The following is a 16481-nucleotide window of genomic DNA, read 5'->3' as shown; positions in this document are numbered from 1 at the left end:
CATTCCCTATCCAAATTATTTCTTCTAGGTATGGAAGATACTTTTTGATACTTGGTTAAAAGCTTACACAACATTTCTGCTTATAGCATTGCTGCTCCTTGTCCCTGCAGCCCAGAGAACAACAGACACGGGGTAAGTTTCTTTCCCAAATTCAAAAGTTCTAGCTTTCCCTTTGGCTCTTTTGGTCAGCTGCCCACTCCTTTTCTTTTTACCTGTGGGCTTGTTAACCCTTTACAGGTAAAGCAAGCAGAGAACAGACACCAAGAGGGATTTTAATGCTAACTGGCTGGCTGGGTGTTCATAAACGCCCCCCCCACCACTCATTTATCACACTCAGTTATTCACCAAGGGTCTCCCAGCCATTAATGTGAGTTGGAAAGTTGTTTTTGGGGTGGGGAGAAAGGCTATCAATACGACATTTCAACGCTATGATATTTGGAATAGATGGGATGAGAGTGGGCAGTTTGCACTAGGCGTGCTTCTCAGTTATGGGGCTGGCCGCACCTCCACCCCATTTCTCGTGTCTCTGAGTGGACTCCCTCAGATGCTAGGCCTCTTGCCCTTATCATAGAATATTAGGGTTGGAAGAGACTTCAGGAGGTCATCTATTCCAATCCCCTGCTCAAAGCAGGACCAATACCAACTAAATCATCCCAGCCAGGGCTTTGTCAAGTCGGGCCTTAAAAAACTCTAAGGATGGAGATTCCACCACCTCCCTAGGTAACCCATTCCAGTGCTTCACCACCCTCCTAGTGAAACAGTGTTTCCTAATATCCAACCTAGACCTCCCCCATTGCAACTTGAGACCATTGCTTCTTGTTCTTTCATCTACCATCACTGAGAACAGCCTAACTCCATCCTTTTTGGAACCCCCCTTCGGGTATTTGAAGGCTGCTACCAAATCCCCCTCACTCTTCTCTTCTGCAGACTAAATAACCCCAGTTCCCTCAGCCTCTCCTCATAAGTCATGTGCCCCAGCCCTCTAATCATTTTCATTGCCCTCTGCTGGACTCTCTTTGTCCATATTGTTATCTGTCCTGAGATGCAATCTTGTGTTTCTCCCACCCTTTGATTGGACCTAGGGTCACTCAACTGTGTTTATCAGCCACTTATTACCCTGCAGACTTATCTCAGTTTGGGTGACCTGCTTGATCCTCCCCTCAGGAACGTGTGACCAGTGACATTGACCACAGCCTTCTTAAATAAAGCATTCTTATTTCACAGTTGGAACAAAGCATAAGAAGAAAAGGATTTGAAAACAACCAATAACCTGCATGTTAGTTTAGTTTAGTTTAATTTAATCTTATGCTTTAGTACAAGCTAAATTAGATAGGCTGGAACAGAATGGAACCCACTCACATTCTCTTGGACTGCTAAGAGATCAACCCTTAAATTAGCTGATAGCATGCCCCAATGTTTTTTTCTCTAGCCTCATAGCTCCCTTCTCTGTGAAATTTTTCAGAAGGAGAAGCACTTTCCATAGGGCGTCATTGCCATATTGCTCAATCATTTTCTTTATTTCTGGGTTGAGGCATAAAGGTTCCTTGGGCTGATTTCTCTGGGTTGGCTGGAGCATCCAATGAGATTTATCATAGCCGATGTCCCTGTGATGACTACTCCATTGGTTAGACCAACTCAGTCTTAATGGGTTACAATTATTGATCAATGGCTGTATCTTCCTTATAGGTGAGGGTGATGAACATATCTGAATATGGGGAGACTCCTCAGCCCCTTTTGTTGGTTTAACCCACAATCTTTGAAATCAAGGGCATAAATCACATATTGGATACAGATCAAAACAGGCAATTGATACAGATACTTATTGTCACACATGCTATGGAGGTCAGATTTTCATTTCTCATGGTCAGCATTTCTTGTGATGGTTGGCAGGTTTGTTTGGTGCTGGGTTAGACCACTTGGGTGAAATGCTGGCCCTACCGAAGTCAATAGAAATTGTGCAATTTACATGCATGGGATCGGGATGTGACTGGACATACACCCTCACATTAGCCCTGGAGGGGTGAATATAGGCAAGAGATGCCAGTTAGCCAGAGGCTGCACCTGGAGGGGAGCTTGGATTTAATGAGCGACCCTTGACCCAGCAGTTCAGGTCTTTATTCTCCCAGGCCTTACTGCTCCTTCCCTGGATTGCTTCCTATAGTTCAAATACAGGCTCTCTTCTCTTCTCCCTCCCGTAGTGTCAGGGAGTGTGAACCTCACCTCTGCTCCTCCTGGGGTTCTGCACCCCCCTCTCCCAGGCTGGGCAGAGGGGTGGGGAGGCTGCCATGGGATCCCCTCTCCCCTGAGGAGCAGCTACAAGAGCTCTTCACCAGCCCCGCGGCATGGGGAGGAGGAGCAGAGGTATTGTCCTGTCTGTGTTTCTCACAGAAAGGGAGCTGATCTGAGCTGCTAAGCTCTTTGCTACCTCTCCTGTCAGCATGGCAAGTTCAGGGAAGAGGCTTCTGTAAGTGAATGAACTCTCCCCTGACATGTAGTGATGAACTGGTGGAAAAGACTTCAGGCACAAGCCATGTTTGCATAGACATACCTACTTTGCCTGTGGGCACACCAGATGGAGCTGCTTTGCCAAAATGATCCATTTTGGCTGGTTTGGGTTACAAATCACCAAGAATTTACCAATGTGTCACAGGCCCTTCTGATCCTGAAGCATGTTATGACCAGAGCAGACATCACCATGGCAATCCCTGTGACCTTCATATTCCTGCTATCCCCTTCCTCACTGGAATGTCAGTTTCCATCCCCATCTTATTCCCCCTCTACCTCCCTTTTGCTTTCAGATCAGAGTCCATCTTAGCTGGTCAGGACAAATCTAACCTTGCCACACTTTTGCAAGGTGGAAACCATGCCTGAGCAGCCTGATTCTAGTAAAAGCTTCTCAGAGTCCTAGAGTGGTAACTGGGTTTTGTGCCTTGTAGAAGGAAAATCAGAGCAACTTAGCCAGATGTTTTCTTCAGGCAGGAGTGTAAAGTTGGGGTCCAGGAGTGTATGAGTGTGTCATGTACTATGCCTGTGGTCTTCATGGCATCATTGCTCAGTGGTTTGCATATTCTTATAATCACACTGTGAGAAAATTGTGTAAAGGTGAGGAGCCTGCATATATTGTTAAAATGTGGAAGAGACTGAAATATAAAATTAAACCGCATATCCTCATACTCTGCTTCTAGCAGACAAGAGTGCACTATACTTAAACTAGAGGTGAACACTACTTACATTATCCAGAAATCATGACATAATCTAACCTAGCAATGCCTGCTTATTCAGCACCCAAAACCGAGTTATAGGCAGTACCAGCTTCTGCCAGCAAAATACAATTTCTGGCACTGTGTTCCTCAGGCTTGACCTTAGGGAATGATGTCAAAAATTGTAATTTCCTTGTTCATGTTAGTAAGGATGCCAAAATACCAGACCTACATGGGGCCACTGAGCACAGTTATATTGAGAAGCAGCATTATATTGACATGGGACTCCAAAACATACGGGATAGAGGGTTGTGAAAATTCTGCTGTAGAGAAGCAAATACTCAGATACAAAGTTATTGAATTTGCTGTTATCCATTTTTGACCTGAGCAGTTAGCCAGTTTTCAGGGTCTAGTGTTTTCATTAGGAGGAGAAATTGATGATGGAGTCAGGTATTTCTTTGATGCATCCCTTTTTATTTGCAAAGAATGGACTAAGTTCTGTTTCCCTGAACATATTAGGAAACAGGAGGAAATGTCTTTGCTCGCAGTTCCAAGCTGCTTTCAGCCAGCACTTTATCAAAACCTCTCTCCTATCCCAGGGTCATATCTACCAGGTTTTCTCTGGCTGTGCCTTATTCTTACCCAAGCCCAAATTCCCTACTCATTACAGGCCTGGCTTGAAGGGCTCACACTTTAGCCAAATTATTTTAATGATAATAGGCTAACATGTATATGGCACCTTTTATCCAGAAGAATCCCAGAGTGCTTTACAAACATAGGGCTAGATGTTGCCTGGCCCAGCTGCAGGTGTACTGGGAGGGCAGAGTGCAAATAATATTAAGTAAGTAACATTGTAAGCCAGACAAGAAGGAAGAGGGACCCCCATTGGATCATCAACAAAACTTCCTGCAGTATCATCCATAGATAGTCCTTAGGTGAGAACTATTCTAATTCATCTTGAAACTAGAGTCCCATCCAAACTCTGGCTCTGCATGACTCTGCTTAGCTTATGAGTGCAGATAGAACAATACCCACGTCCATGGTCACTTTAAGGCACCATTGTGGCAGCCATAAATCTGAAGTATTGCAACTTTTTATTCTAATAAAAAATTATTTGACTGTGAATAGATTGCTTTGCCAGTAGAAACATCTGCACTTAAGAAATCCTTTCATCTTGCACACATGTTCTAACACTTTCATCCTATCCACATTTTCTTCTCAAGTGGTAATTTATTATTTCCTAACTACTTTGTTTTTCCCTAGGGTGTATTCTTCCATAGTTGAGCGGGCAGTTTAACAGGATATTTCACAATTTGGATAATGTGAGTGGCTTGTGTTATGCAGGAGGTCAGACTAGATGATCATAACAGCCCCTTCTGGCTTTAAAATCTGTGAATGATCATTACTGCTTTCTGGGTATCACTTAGTCTCCCACAAACAGTTCACTTTGTGTTCTATGAAATGGCTTTTCTAGGGCTGGGGCAAAACCATTATGATTCAACTCACATGGGTCACACAAATTTTATGTTTCAGGAACCAGTTGTAGGAACTGGCAACTGACCTATCCCATTGTAAATGTTGGGTCTAAAGGAACCATGTACTACCTGGGATCCACCATAATCCCTACAGCATGGTTCAAATGGGTGTTGATGTGTTCCGTAGTTTTGTACAACACTACCGGCTATGGATCCCCTGTAACCTTATTCTCAGCATGGTTGCACTGGAAGTTTCTCTTCTCTTGCTGCCCTAATGAGAGGGTGGTGGAAGGAGAACATCCTAAAATGTCGAGAGACATTTCGGATTGGGAGGCAGCAGCTCTTATTTTGTGGCCCTTACTCTAGATGGAAGAGAACATACATGAGAACACCTAAAGATGCAACCGCAGAAGGGAGAAGGACAGCGGAGGGTCATTGAGTTCTGAAAACAAAGTAAGTTTGAGGTGTCCTGCCACCTGGCCAGAGAAAAGAGTAGTTAAATGAGTAGGGGATAACTGAGGTGTGTGATGGAAGGAGGGAGAGCTTTATAAATAGCCTAGCCAGGTTTGCTATGAAATCATGAACATGGGCTGCTGCTCAAGCAACAATAGAACCCTGAATCCACTTTGATTTCAGCAAGGTTAGAGTTTTGTGAAAGTTTCAGCTAGAATCTCTGTTACTCTCCCATCAATATACGGTATGTGCATGACTCTCATACACATGTGAATCAAATGAAAATTAGAATATCATTTTCTTTGCTATGAATGCCTTTAGTTCCTTAAAATAAACTGATGTGAATGTTCATCATTCACTTTTCTTGTTTTAGGTTTTGCTATATTTTGCTATTTGTGATGGTCCAAATCAAAGTTAATGAGGATTACTTGCCAAGGATCTCAACATAGTTAACAGGATGATCATACTGGAAATGGCTCGCCACATGGAGATTGGCTCTAGATAACACTGACTAGATTAACTTTGAAACACTGTATTGATTTTGGTGGAATCCCAATTCTAATTTAATCAGAAGAAAAATAAAAGCTCTATTTAAATATATTGAGCCAGATGCTCAGCTGGTGTAAACTGGGATAGCCCCATTGACTTCAGTGGCACTATCCTGATTTTCACCAGCTGAGAATCTGACTGGCTAACTTATCAGAATATTAAAGTGTGTATTGTATCTTTCAGAAATTTAATTGCAAATATGTAGTAAAATATATTACCTTTATTTTAAAGAAGAGCTACTTCTTTAAAGAGTAGTAATAGTTATCACTACTTCACCTGTCCCTTTCAAGTAACTAATCAGATGAAAGCTTTGTTACTTTATTCTAGCTCTTTAAGAATAGAGGCCTGTAGTGAGGTGGCTTGGCTCCCAGCCGCGCCTGAGAGGGCCGAGCCAGAACAGACGCCAAAGTGGGCGGAGCCACCACCACCTGTTCCCGCCCCCCAGAAGTCAAGGGGCAGGACAGGAAGTATAAAAGCTCAACCCCAGCGCTCAGTTGACCGCTGGCCGCCGGACAAGACAGACTCTGGTGCCCTAGCTCCCGCTGGGCCGAGCCTGCCCCGTGCTCGCTACCCTGAGGAGGACTGGCCGGGCCTTCCCCGAACCCGCTACCCGGAGGAGCTGCCTGAGCTTCCCCTCGCCCGGTATCCTGAGGAGCTGCCTGAACTTCCCCGCGCCCGGTATCCTGAGGAACGGCCCCGCTTACCCAGCGCTCAGTATCCTGAGGAGCCCATGGTGTGGGACACTGCGGAAGACGCTGGTGATACACAGGTACCAATAGAGGAGGAGATTGGAAGTGGCCCGGGGGTAGCCGACCCTAGTCTGGCTGCAGGAGACCCCGAACCAATGTCAGTGTGTTGCGGCCAGGTTCCCCACTGACACAGCAATAGACGGCCTGCCACTGTTAGGGCCCCAGGCTCGGACGCAGTGGAGTGGGTGGGCCTGTGTCCCCCCTGTCACCCCCACTCACGGGTGGCAGTCTCCCCCGCACTCCAATGCTAAGGGTCTGAGCCCTGAACTGCTTGCTGCCCCGCCCTGCCCAAGGGCCCGGGCTTATATACTGTTTGTTTGCTCAGCCCCTGCCTAAGGGTCTGAGCCCTGAACTGTAGTGCTGTCGCCCCGCCCTGAGTTAGGGCTCGGGCCAAAGTATTGACTGTTCGCTCAGCCCCTGCCTGAGAACTGGGACTCGGCCTTGGAGCGGTTTGCTGCCCGCCCTGACTGAGGGCCGGGGTTTAGATACTGAACTGATTGTTTGTTCAGCCACTGCCTGCGGGCCTGAGCCCTACCTTACCGTTTGGTGCCCGCCCTGAGCCAGGGCCTGGGCTAAAGAGACTAATTTCCGGCTCAGCCCCTGCCTGAGGGCCCGAGCCCTGACTGTCCTTTGTCCTATCAGACCGCGCCGCTGATCGCAGACGCATGTAGTGAGGCGGCCTGGCTCCCAGCCGCGCCTGAGAGGGCCGAGCCCCCACACCGGACCCTTACAAGGCCAAATACTGTTTTCCAATGGAGCAAGAACATTGGGAATTAACAGTAGTTTATCTAGTCCTATAGCCTATTTTCTGGTGACCACAGGAAAAACCTAATTGCACAGTACTAGCATTTTTATGCCCTGCGATGTCATTTCAACAAGTACAAATTTTGAGGGCCAGTATTTCAGGTAAAATGCTACGAAAGGTCATGATCCTATCTTATATTAGGATTTTGTACTACCCCCCTCACTGGTATTTGATCACTTTTCACTTAAAATAGACTGGCAATAGTGATGTCCCTAGTGGACTTTTTGCAGTCTCTGGATCTTCTCCCAGCTCTGTGTAAGGTACTTGGTTGTTGCTGCAGATTTTATTTAAGGGAGATGGGGTAGCCAATACTAGGAATGTTGCTCTGGAAATGAAATGTCTAGTCAATAGCAAATTCTCAATTAATTCAGTGGCTCTGGATTTGGCCCAAAGATATTGGTACAAACCATCTTGTACATAATGCAAGCTCCAAGCATTCATGTGTTTGTTTTTAGCATCCATTCACACTGCTTTTTGTTGTGGCTTTCCCATTCCTCTTTCTAAGGCCTGGTCTACACTACGAGTTTATCTCGAATTTAGCAGCGTTAAACCGAATTAACCCTGCACCCGTCCACACAATGAAACCCTTTACTTCAATATAAATGGCTTTTAATATCAATATCTGTACTCCACCCCAACAAGGGGAGTAGCACTGAAATCGGAATTGCCATTTCGAATTAGGGTTAGTGTGGCCACAATTTGACGGTGTTGGCCTCCGGGAGATATCCCACAGTGCACCATTGTGACTGCTGTGGACAGAAATCTGAACTCGGATGCACTGGCCAGGTAGACAGGAAAAGCCCCGCGAACTTTTGAATTTCATTTCCTGTTTGCCCAGCGTGGAGCACTGATCAGCACAGGTGATCATGAAGTCCCAGAATCAAAAAAGAGCTCCAGCATGGACTGTACGGGAGATACTGAATCTGATGTCTGTATGGGGAGATGAATCTGTTCTATCAGAACTCCGTTCCAATAGACGAAATGCCAAAATATTTGAAAAAATCTCCAAGGCTATGATGGACAGAGGCCACAACAGGGACTCAACACAGTGCTGAAACTTAAGGAGCTGAGACAAGGGTACCAGAAAGCCAAAGAATGAAATGGATGCTCACGGAAGGAGGGGCGACTGATGACTGTAGTTATCCCACAGTTCCCGCACTCTCTGAAAACCATTTGAATTCTTGGCTGAGCTCCCAAAGCCTGAAGGGTCAAAAACATTGGTTCAGGGTATATGTCATTGTTCCCCCCTCCCCTCCGTGAAAGCAAAGGAAAAAAAATCCTTTCTCACCTTTTTTCAATGTCACCGTATGTCTACTGGATGCTGCTGGCAGACGCGGTGCTGCAGCGCTACACAGCAGCATCCCCTTCCCTTCCCTTGCCTTGCAGATGGCAGGCAGTACAGTATGACTGATATCCATCATCGTTGCTCCTGGCTGGCCTTGGTGAGGTCGGCTGGGGGCACCTAGACAAAAATGGGAATGACTCCCCAGGTCATTCTCTTCTTTAAGCTTTGTCTAATGGAGATTCACTCCTGCCTGGAATATCATAGTAGCTGGAGGCTGCTCTCCCCTCCCCGCTTTGATCTCTGCTTGCAGAGGCAATAAAGTCAGTGTTGTTTCTTATTCATGCATTCTTTATTACTTCATCACACAAATGGGGGGATAACTGCCACGGTAGCCCAGGAGGGGTGGGGGAGGAGGGAAGCAACGGATGGCGTTGTTGCAGGGGCACCCCCTAGAATGGCATTCAGCTCATCATTTCTGCAGGATGTCTGGGGCTCTGACCCAGAGCGGCTGTTTGCCTCTCTGGTTCTTTAGTAGGCTTGCCTGATATTCTAGGCAGGACTGACTCTCCATTAGACAAAACTTAAAGAAGAGAATGACCTGGGGAGTCATTCCTATTTTTGTCCAGACACCCCCCGACCGACCTCACCAAGGCCGGCCAGGAGCACCCATGACAGCAGCAGACGGTACAATATGACTGGTAACCGTCATTGTCAACTTGCAAAAGGTAAGGGGATGCTGCTGAGTAGTGCTGCAGTACCGCGTCTGTTAGCAACATCCAGTAGACATACGGTGACAGTGAAAAAAGGCTGAACAGGCTCCATGGTTGCCGTGCTATGGTGTCTGCCCGGGCAATCCAGGGAAAAGGGCGCGAAATGATTGTCTGCCGTTGCTTTCACGGAGGGAGGATTGACTGACGACATTTATCCATAACCACCCGCAACAAATTTTTGGCCCCATCATGCACTGGGATCTCAACCCAGATTTCCAGTGGGCGGGGGAGACTGCGGGAACTATGGGATAGCTATGGGATAGCTACCCACAGTGCAACGCTCCGGAAGTCGACGCTAGCCTCGGTACATGGATGCACACCGCCAAATTAATGTGATTAGTGTGGCCGCTTGCACTCGACTTTATACAATCTGTTTCCAAAAATCAGTTTCTGTAAAATCAGAATAATCCCGCAGTGTAGACATACTCCTATGTACACTATCTACTTAAATGGAAAGCTCTTTGCAGTTTAGATCCTCTCTTGATATCTATCTGCAATGTACCTAGAACAGTAATGCCCAAACTTTTCCTGTTGTGCCCTCTCTTACTAGTAATGGAATCTGTCCATACTCCCCCACCCCATTACTGCACAGTTGGCTCAGCAGAGGAGCTTGGGCAGAAGGCAGAGCTGGGGACAGAACTAGGGATGAGGGAGGAGCTGGGACTAGAGGCAGAACTGGCTTAGGGGTGGAGAGGGAATGAGGGCAGAGCTGGGCTGGGGGCGGAGCAGGGGGCAGAGTGGGGCTGAATCAGGGGTCGGAGCTGGTCTGGGGGCAGATGGGGATGGGTGATATTCCTTCCCTGCCCCCGGGGGGGCTGGCCCACCCCTGCCGCACATCTCCCCGCCCCTGTACGTTCCTCCACACACCCCTAAGGTGGGCGCCCCACAGTTTGGTGACCACTGGCCTAGAACATCTCAGGTGTTACACATAATCATCATAATATATCATATCATACTATAGGATGGATATGTAAAATACCTGCCCTATCAATAGAGTGATGTCTGAGGTCTCCAAAGTTCATTGAATTGGCAGGCAATCTCCAGAGGACACATTGTTTTGGTTTTTCCATTATTTCCTAGAGCCTCGCATAAATGTGAAATGTATGCATATTACTCTGCTCCACTAGTCTAGTATTGCCTGAAAAGCGAAGCCTGCTGATTTGGGTTAATTTATTATGGCTGCTTTATGACACAAAGTGAGCTCTTTGCCACTAACCATTGCAAATAAAAACTAATATGCTTTTTAGTGTGCTCCATGGCCCTGAACTATAGGTGAGAAGTCTGAATTAATTTACTTAATCATCTACAAGTAACAAAGAAAGACAAGCAATCGTGGCACCTAATTTGATTTTAAAATTACATTTGTGCAAGGAAAACATGTGTTCTTCCCCTAAAATCATGGCCATTTTAACGGTTGTAAAATGAAAGTTCTTTTTGAAAGGATCTGATTCTTACATAGTACCCAGGAAACTCCATTTTTTAAACTCAGTGGAAACTATCCAGAAAAAACAACAAATCACTATTTTATGATATTATTAAGAAAAATTCTTGCCAGTTTGTTGATTCATTAAAGAAATTGGAAACACATCAGAATTTTAGATGAACCATTATCAATTGACTATTAGTCTTTTAGGTACTGTTTGAAAAATTATTCCCTCAAATTATTATTTCTTAACAACTAAATTGTAAATTAATTCTATTTAAATATCATTCTGACTTCAAGGGATATTGGTGTAATTGATCATTTTGGCTCAGAGTTACAGCCGCCTCCCTGGTATTCCTCTCAATTTCTACATCAAAGTGGTAGCAAGAGCTGAGGAAACACATTTATTTCTACTTTCATAAACCTCTAAACCTCCATCCAGCCAAAGAATGAGGTTGCCCTTGATTCCGAGGACGGCTATAAACTGTGTAATTATATCCTCTTATTATTATGTCCCCTCCTATGATTGCCTCTTCACAGACTATGCCTAGCCTGATTGATTTGTACTACAAACAAGCTCATGGTAATGAAGGAGACAAACTGAGTCAGCCTGGCAACCTAATGATAATAAGAACTGGTTCCAGTCACTAGTTAGAACCTCATTCTCTTCATCCCTGTAGCAGGTGAATTGTAGAAGCAACACACACTGCTACTAGAAAAAAGGAGTGTTCTGCCTCGTCCAAGAGTGACCTCTAGTGGTAACTATGGGTATGTCTATACTGCAATCAGGAGGTGTGATCTAGCTAGATCAAAGCTAGCTTGAGTAACAGTAGCAGTGTAGCCACAGCAGCAGGAGCATGGGCTAGCCTCCTGAGTGCAACTCCACCCAAGACCCTGGCTGGCTCATGCCACAGTCCACACTACCAGGGCTACACAGCTCAGGTATGTCTACATGTGTAGACAGTTCGAGTATGTCTACACATCCTGCAGTCACACCTCCCGACTGCAGTGTAGACATACCATAAGAAGCAGCATAAGTAGGCTTTAAAGGGTATCTAGTAACTTTGGCCAGAAAAATGGTGGTCAATAGACATGTATGAGACTGGAAAACAGTCTAGTGGAAGAGAACTCTGCACTCTGTCATATGTCAAATAGCCTTTTGTTTCCAAGATAAAGAAACCTAGAGATCAGATCCAATGTAAAACTGGACAATGAAGTTAGAAAAACTCAAACTGAAATTAAGACACAGGGTTGGTTTTTCATTTTTGTTTTGGAGGGTTTTTTTAAGTGATGGTAATAAACCATTGGAATGGATTAGAAAGAGCTATGGTAACTTCTCCAGTATGTGAGCTTTTAAATCAAACTGGATGACTTTCTAAAACATGCTCTACCTCACCCACAAAACATTTGGCTCAATGCAGGAATCGCTGGGTAAAATTCTGTCTTGTGTTGTGCAGGAGGTCAGATTAAATGATCATGATGGTCCTGTCAATCCTTCAAATCTATGAATGAAAATGACAGATCTAGCCACTGGATTAGCTTTGCTATATAGTAGAAGTACTCGGCACAGAGCCAAAACAGCAGCTCCTATAGCACAGAGGTCTGGCTGGGGCATTCTGTTAACCTAACAACCCCCTGCTGATGTAATGGCTCCCTTAGGACTGCTGGAAGGTGATACAAGACAGAGCAGCCTCCAGGGAGTTATTTTCATTTAACTACTTTTTTTCACTTGTGTCTAATTAAATATGATTTTTTTTATTTTTTCGCTTAATCAGTTTGGAACAATAAGTGAAGAGAAATTATCTGTCAATATAATACTAATGGTAAAATAAAGGAGTTACATTCTATTTAGAATACAAACTTACCCTCAGTAGGAAATGGCCCCTACGCCTCCATCCCAGGAAGCAACTGTGTCCACTAAGTAAGACTTATTACTGGCTAAAGATGAAAGAATAACTTCCATGTAAATTAGCCACCAGACTGACCTCATCAATGTAAAAGTAACTTCCTGACCCTCGAATACAGTGCCCTACCCACTTTCATATCTGAGAGAAGAACCTGTAAGCCACGCCCCCTCTGGTGGTGGCTAGGCAACTTAGAGGTTGATGAGTCTACTGCAGCCTTGGCCAACAGGGTCTTTTAGATAAGGCAGTAGAGGATCATAAATAGAGGTTCCAGGTTCAATCCCTGGAGCTGGGAACCCACCCAGTGTATTGGCATTACATACCCAGTGTATCCTAATATCCTCCTGATTTCTATTTTAAATGGCAGCACAGAAGGATGCAGCAAGGGGAGTGCAGAAGGAGGATGACCAAAGAAAGTGCTCAGTTGCTTTTTAAAAAATATATAATAATTTAATTAAAATTATACTTTATTGACGATAGATGAGATTCTGCCTTCAGAAAGGCACACTCAGTTTCCATTGACTTCAGTGGACGTTGCATGCATGTTTCTATGGTAAGAAGTTAGCCTTGTATGTTTTTCTTCATAAGTGAAAGTGTAATAAATGTAGCTCATACACTAAATGAGTTTTTGCTAAAGTGAGTAGAGTTCTGTACAAATGAAAGAGGATAAAAATCTTAAGCTTGACATTATTATTCTGGAAATTCAGAACCCTAGATTTCCCGTGTAGTTCAGCCCTGAATAGATACAAACATTAGTGCTTTTTCTCTAACTTGGTTAGAGTTATTGCTGTGAGCTTCAGTGCATTGCTACGGATGTAAAAGCTATCTGACAATCTGGGAAAGTTATTCTTTGCCTTTTGTTTCACTAATGTTCAATCACTTGGCATTTGCTAGCAGAATAAATATGCTGCCTCTAGTATATATTCCCACTGGCCATATATAACCCAGGTTATTCCCTAAAAGAATACAAGAAGTATTGCTGCACTATTCCTTTCCTATACTATAAAATACAGTAAAATAATGACAAAAACATTTGCAACTGCGCAACAGATAGTAAATAGTTAGAAGAGATCTCAAGAGGTGTAAGGTCACAAATGAAAACTGGCTAGGGAAAGCTCTGCTATTTGCAGTCTGCAAAAACTTGACCAAAGAATTTGGAAAGTCTAGTATGAATTCAAAGAGAAGGAATATCTTCCACTCTGAAAGGACACTACTAAAGGTATTTTGTTAATGGTTTCCATTAGAAGGGAGATCACTCAAAGCCATCTGCAAGTTTGGGTAAGATGTCATTTGTGGTCTATTGTGCCTCCCAAAAATTGTCCATCTTATTTTGAAAGAGTTACTAGAATCCACTAAGGAAAATCCAGATCTTAGGTTAATAGTGACATCACATCAAGATCTCAGTCACAGTGGTCATCCTCAAATAGTTAACATTTGCCAATGATTCATTCAGTGGGATCTGAGGTACCATATTTTCCTCCTTATTTATAATAGGAAAGAACTGTGGTTACAGTGTGGTCTTTTTGTGATAGTTGTTGGCAAACACTGCAATGTGAGTTGAACCATTTGTAACACTGATAGAGAAGTTTCAGTCCTCCCTGCTGTTTTGTAAATGTCATAATTGCAATATATCTTGTGAAGCCAGCTATGTAGCTCAAAGGCTACATGTTGGTTCTGCAAGATAAATGGTCAAGTTCACTATCAGGTCAGAGGACAGGATTAATCCCTAAGAATTAACTCCATTTTTTAAAAAAAAGATCAGCTCCCCCCCCCTGCAACAGAGACATCAATATGTTCTTAGCTGAGGGTATGTCTACTCTACGAAATTAGGTCGATTTTACAGAAGTTGATTTTTAGAAACCGATTTTATACAGTCTTTTGCGTATGTCCACACTAAGCGCATTAAGTCAGCAGAGTGCGTCCTCACTACTGTGGCTAGCATCAACTTACAGAGCGGTGCACTGTGGGTAGCTATCCCACAGTTCCCACAATCTCCGCTGCCCATTGGAATTCTCAGTTAAGCTCCCAATGCCTGATGGGGCAAAAACATTGTTGCGGGTGGTTTTGGGTACATGTCATCAAGCCCACCTCCTTCCCTCCCTCCATGAAAGCAATGGCAGACAATCGTTTTGCGCCTTTTTTCCTGGGTTACCCGTGCAGACGTCATACCACGGCAAGCATGGAGCCTGCTCAGCTCACCGTCATTGTATGTCTCCTGGGTGCTGCTGGCAGATGCGGTACTGCATTGCTACACAGCAGCAGCTCCTTGCCTTCATGGCAGACGGTGCGGTAGAACTGATAGCTGTCATACTCCATGCTCCTGGCAGACCTCGGTGAGTTTGATCAGGGGTGCCTGGACAGACATAGCTATCCTCCTCTTAGAGCACCGAATGGGAGCCAGAGACTCCAGGTCATTCTCTTCTTTAAGTTTCATCTCATGGAGATTCAGTCCTGTCTGGAATATCATGTGAGCTGGAGGCTTCTGCCTCAGGCTGCTCTCCCAGCCAGCACCACCTACTCCAGCCTACCCCTTGCTCCCAGGGCTCATGAAGCCTGGACAGTAGTAAGGAGTAGTTCAACTATAGGGTAAGCAAGTGCAGAATGGTGGTAGAATGTGCCTTTGGACATTTAAAAGCTCACTGGCAGTGTTTGCTGACTAGGTCAGACCTCAGCGCAACCAACATTCCCGTTGTTATTGCTGCTTGCTGTGTGCTCCATAATATCTGTGAGAGTAAGGGGGAGATGTTTACGGTGGGATGGGAGGTTGAGGCAAATCGCCTGGCATCCAATTGTGAGCAGCCAGACACCAGGGCAATTAGAAGAGCACAGCAAGGCATGCTGAGCATCAGAGAGGCTTTGAAAACCAGTTTCATGACTGGCCAGGCTTCGGTGTGACAGTTGTGTGTGTTTCTCCTTGATGCAAACCCACCCCTTTTGTTGATTTTAATTCCCTGTAAGCCAACCACCCTCCCCCCTTTGAAATAAAGTAACTATTGTTTTGAAACCTTGCATTCTTTCTTTATTAATTTAAAAAAATGAGATAACGGACAAAGTAGCCTGGGAGGAGGGAAGGACAAGGCCACATTGCTTATTGTAGCCACACTAAAAATCAAACCGTTTGAACAACAGCCTTCTGTTGCTTGGGCCATCCTCCGGAGTGGAGTGGCTGGGTACACGAAGCCTCCTCCCCGCCATGTTCTTGGGTGTCTGGGTGAGGAGGTCATGGGGAGGAGGGTAGGCGGTTATACAGTGGATGCAGCGGGGGTCTGTGCTCTTGTTGGCTTTCCTGCAGCTCCAACAGATGCTTCATCATGTCCATTTGCTCCCCCAACAGATGCTTCATCATGTCAGTTTGCTCCCCAATAAGCCTCAGCATCGCGACCTGCCTCCGTTCTTCACGTTCACTTAATTCTTTCCTGGCCTCTGCCACTGAATGCCTCCACGCATTAAGATGTGCCCTATCAGTGTGGGAGGACTGCATGAGCTCGGAAAACATGTCATTGTGAGTGTGTTTTTTTCGCCTTCTAATCTGCGATAACCTCAGGGACGGAGATGATAGGGGAAGCACAGAAACATTCTACGCTCTACGATTCTGGGGGGACTGCATGGTCACCTATGCTGCTGAGTTCGCCACACTGACCAAACAAGAAATGAAATTCAGAATTTCCTGGGGCTTTTCCTGTGTACTTGGCTAGTGCATCAGTGTTCAAAGTGCTGTCCAGAGTGGTCACAATGGAGCACTTTGGGATAGCTCCTGGAGGCCAATACCCTCGATTTGCATCCACACTACCCCAAATTCGACCCAGCAAGGTCAATTTTAGCGCTACTCCCCTCACCAGGGAGGAGTACAGAAGTCAATTTTAAGAGC

At 45.1% G+C, this 16481-nt stretch overlaps 1 long non-coding RNA gene across 1 annotated transcript in view; it reads left to right on the top strand.

The window, feature by feature from the left end:
• LOC120401485 overlaps window positions 1-5612 on the top strand; it is a 128898-nt gene extending 123286 nt beyond the window's left edge. Inside the window, exons 5-7 of the long non-coding RNA XR_005596482.1 lie at window positions 29-132; window positions 5042-5128; window positions 5502-5612. This is a non-coding gene — a long non-coding RNA (uncharacterized LOC120401485). The remainder of the gene's footprint in view (window positions 1-28; window positions 133-5041; window positions 5129-5501) is intronic.
• Window positions 5613-16481: the final 10869 nt, after the last annotated feature.

The sequence above is a fragment of the Mauremys reevesii genome, linkage group 3 (genome assembly GCF_016161935.1).
Source record: "Mauremys reevesii isolate NIE-2019 linkage group 3, ASM1616193v1, whole genome shotgun sequence".
Lineage (NCBI taxonomy): Eukaryota > Metazoa > Chordata > Testudines > Geoemydidae > Mauremys > Mauremys reevesii.
This window is presented reverse-complemented; position numbering and strand designations above follow the sequence as displayed.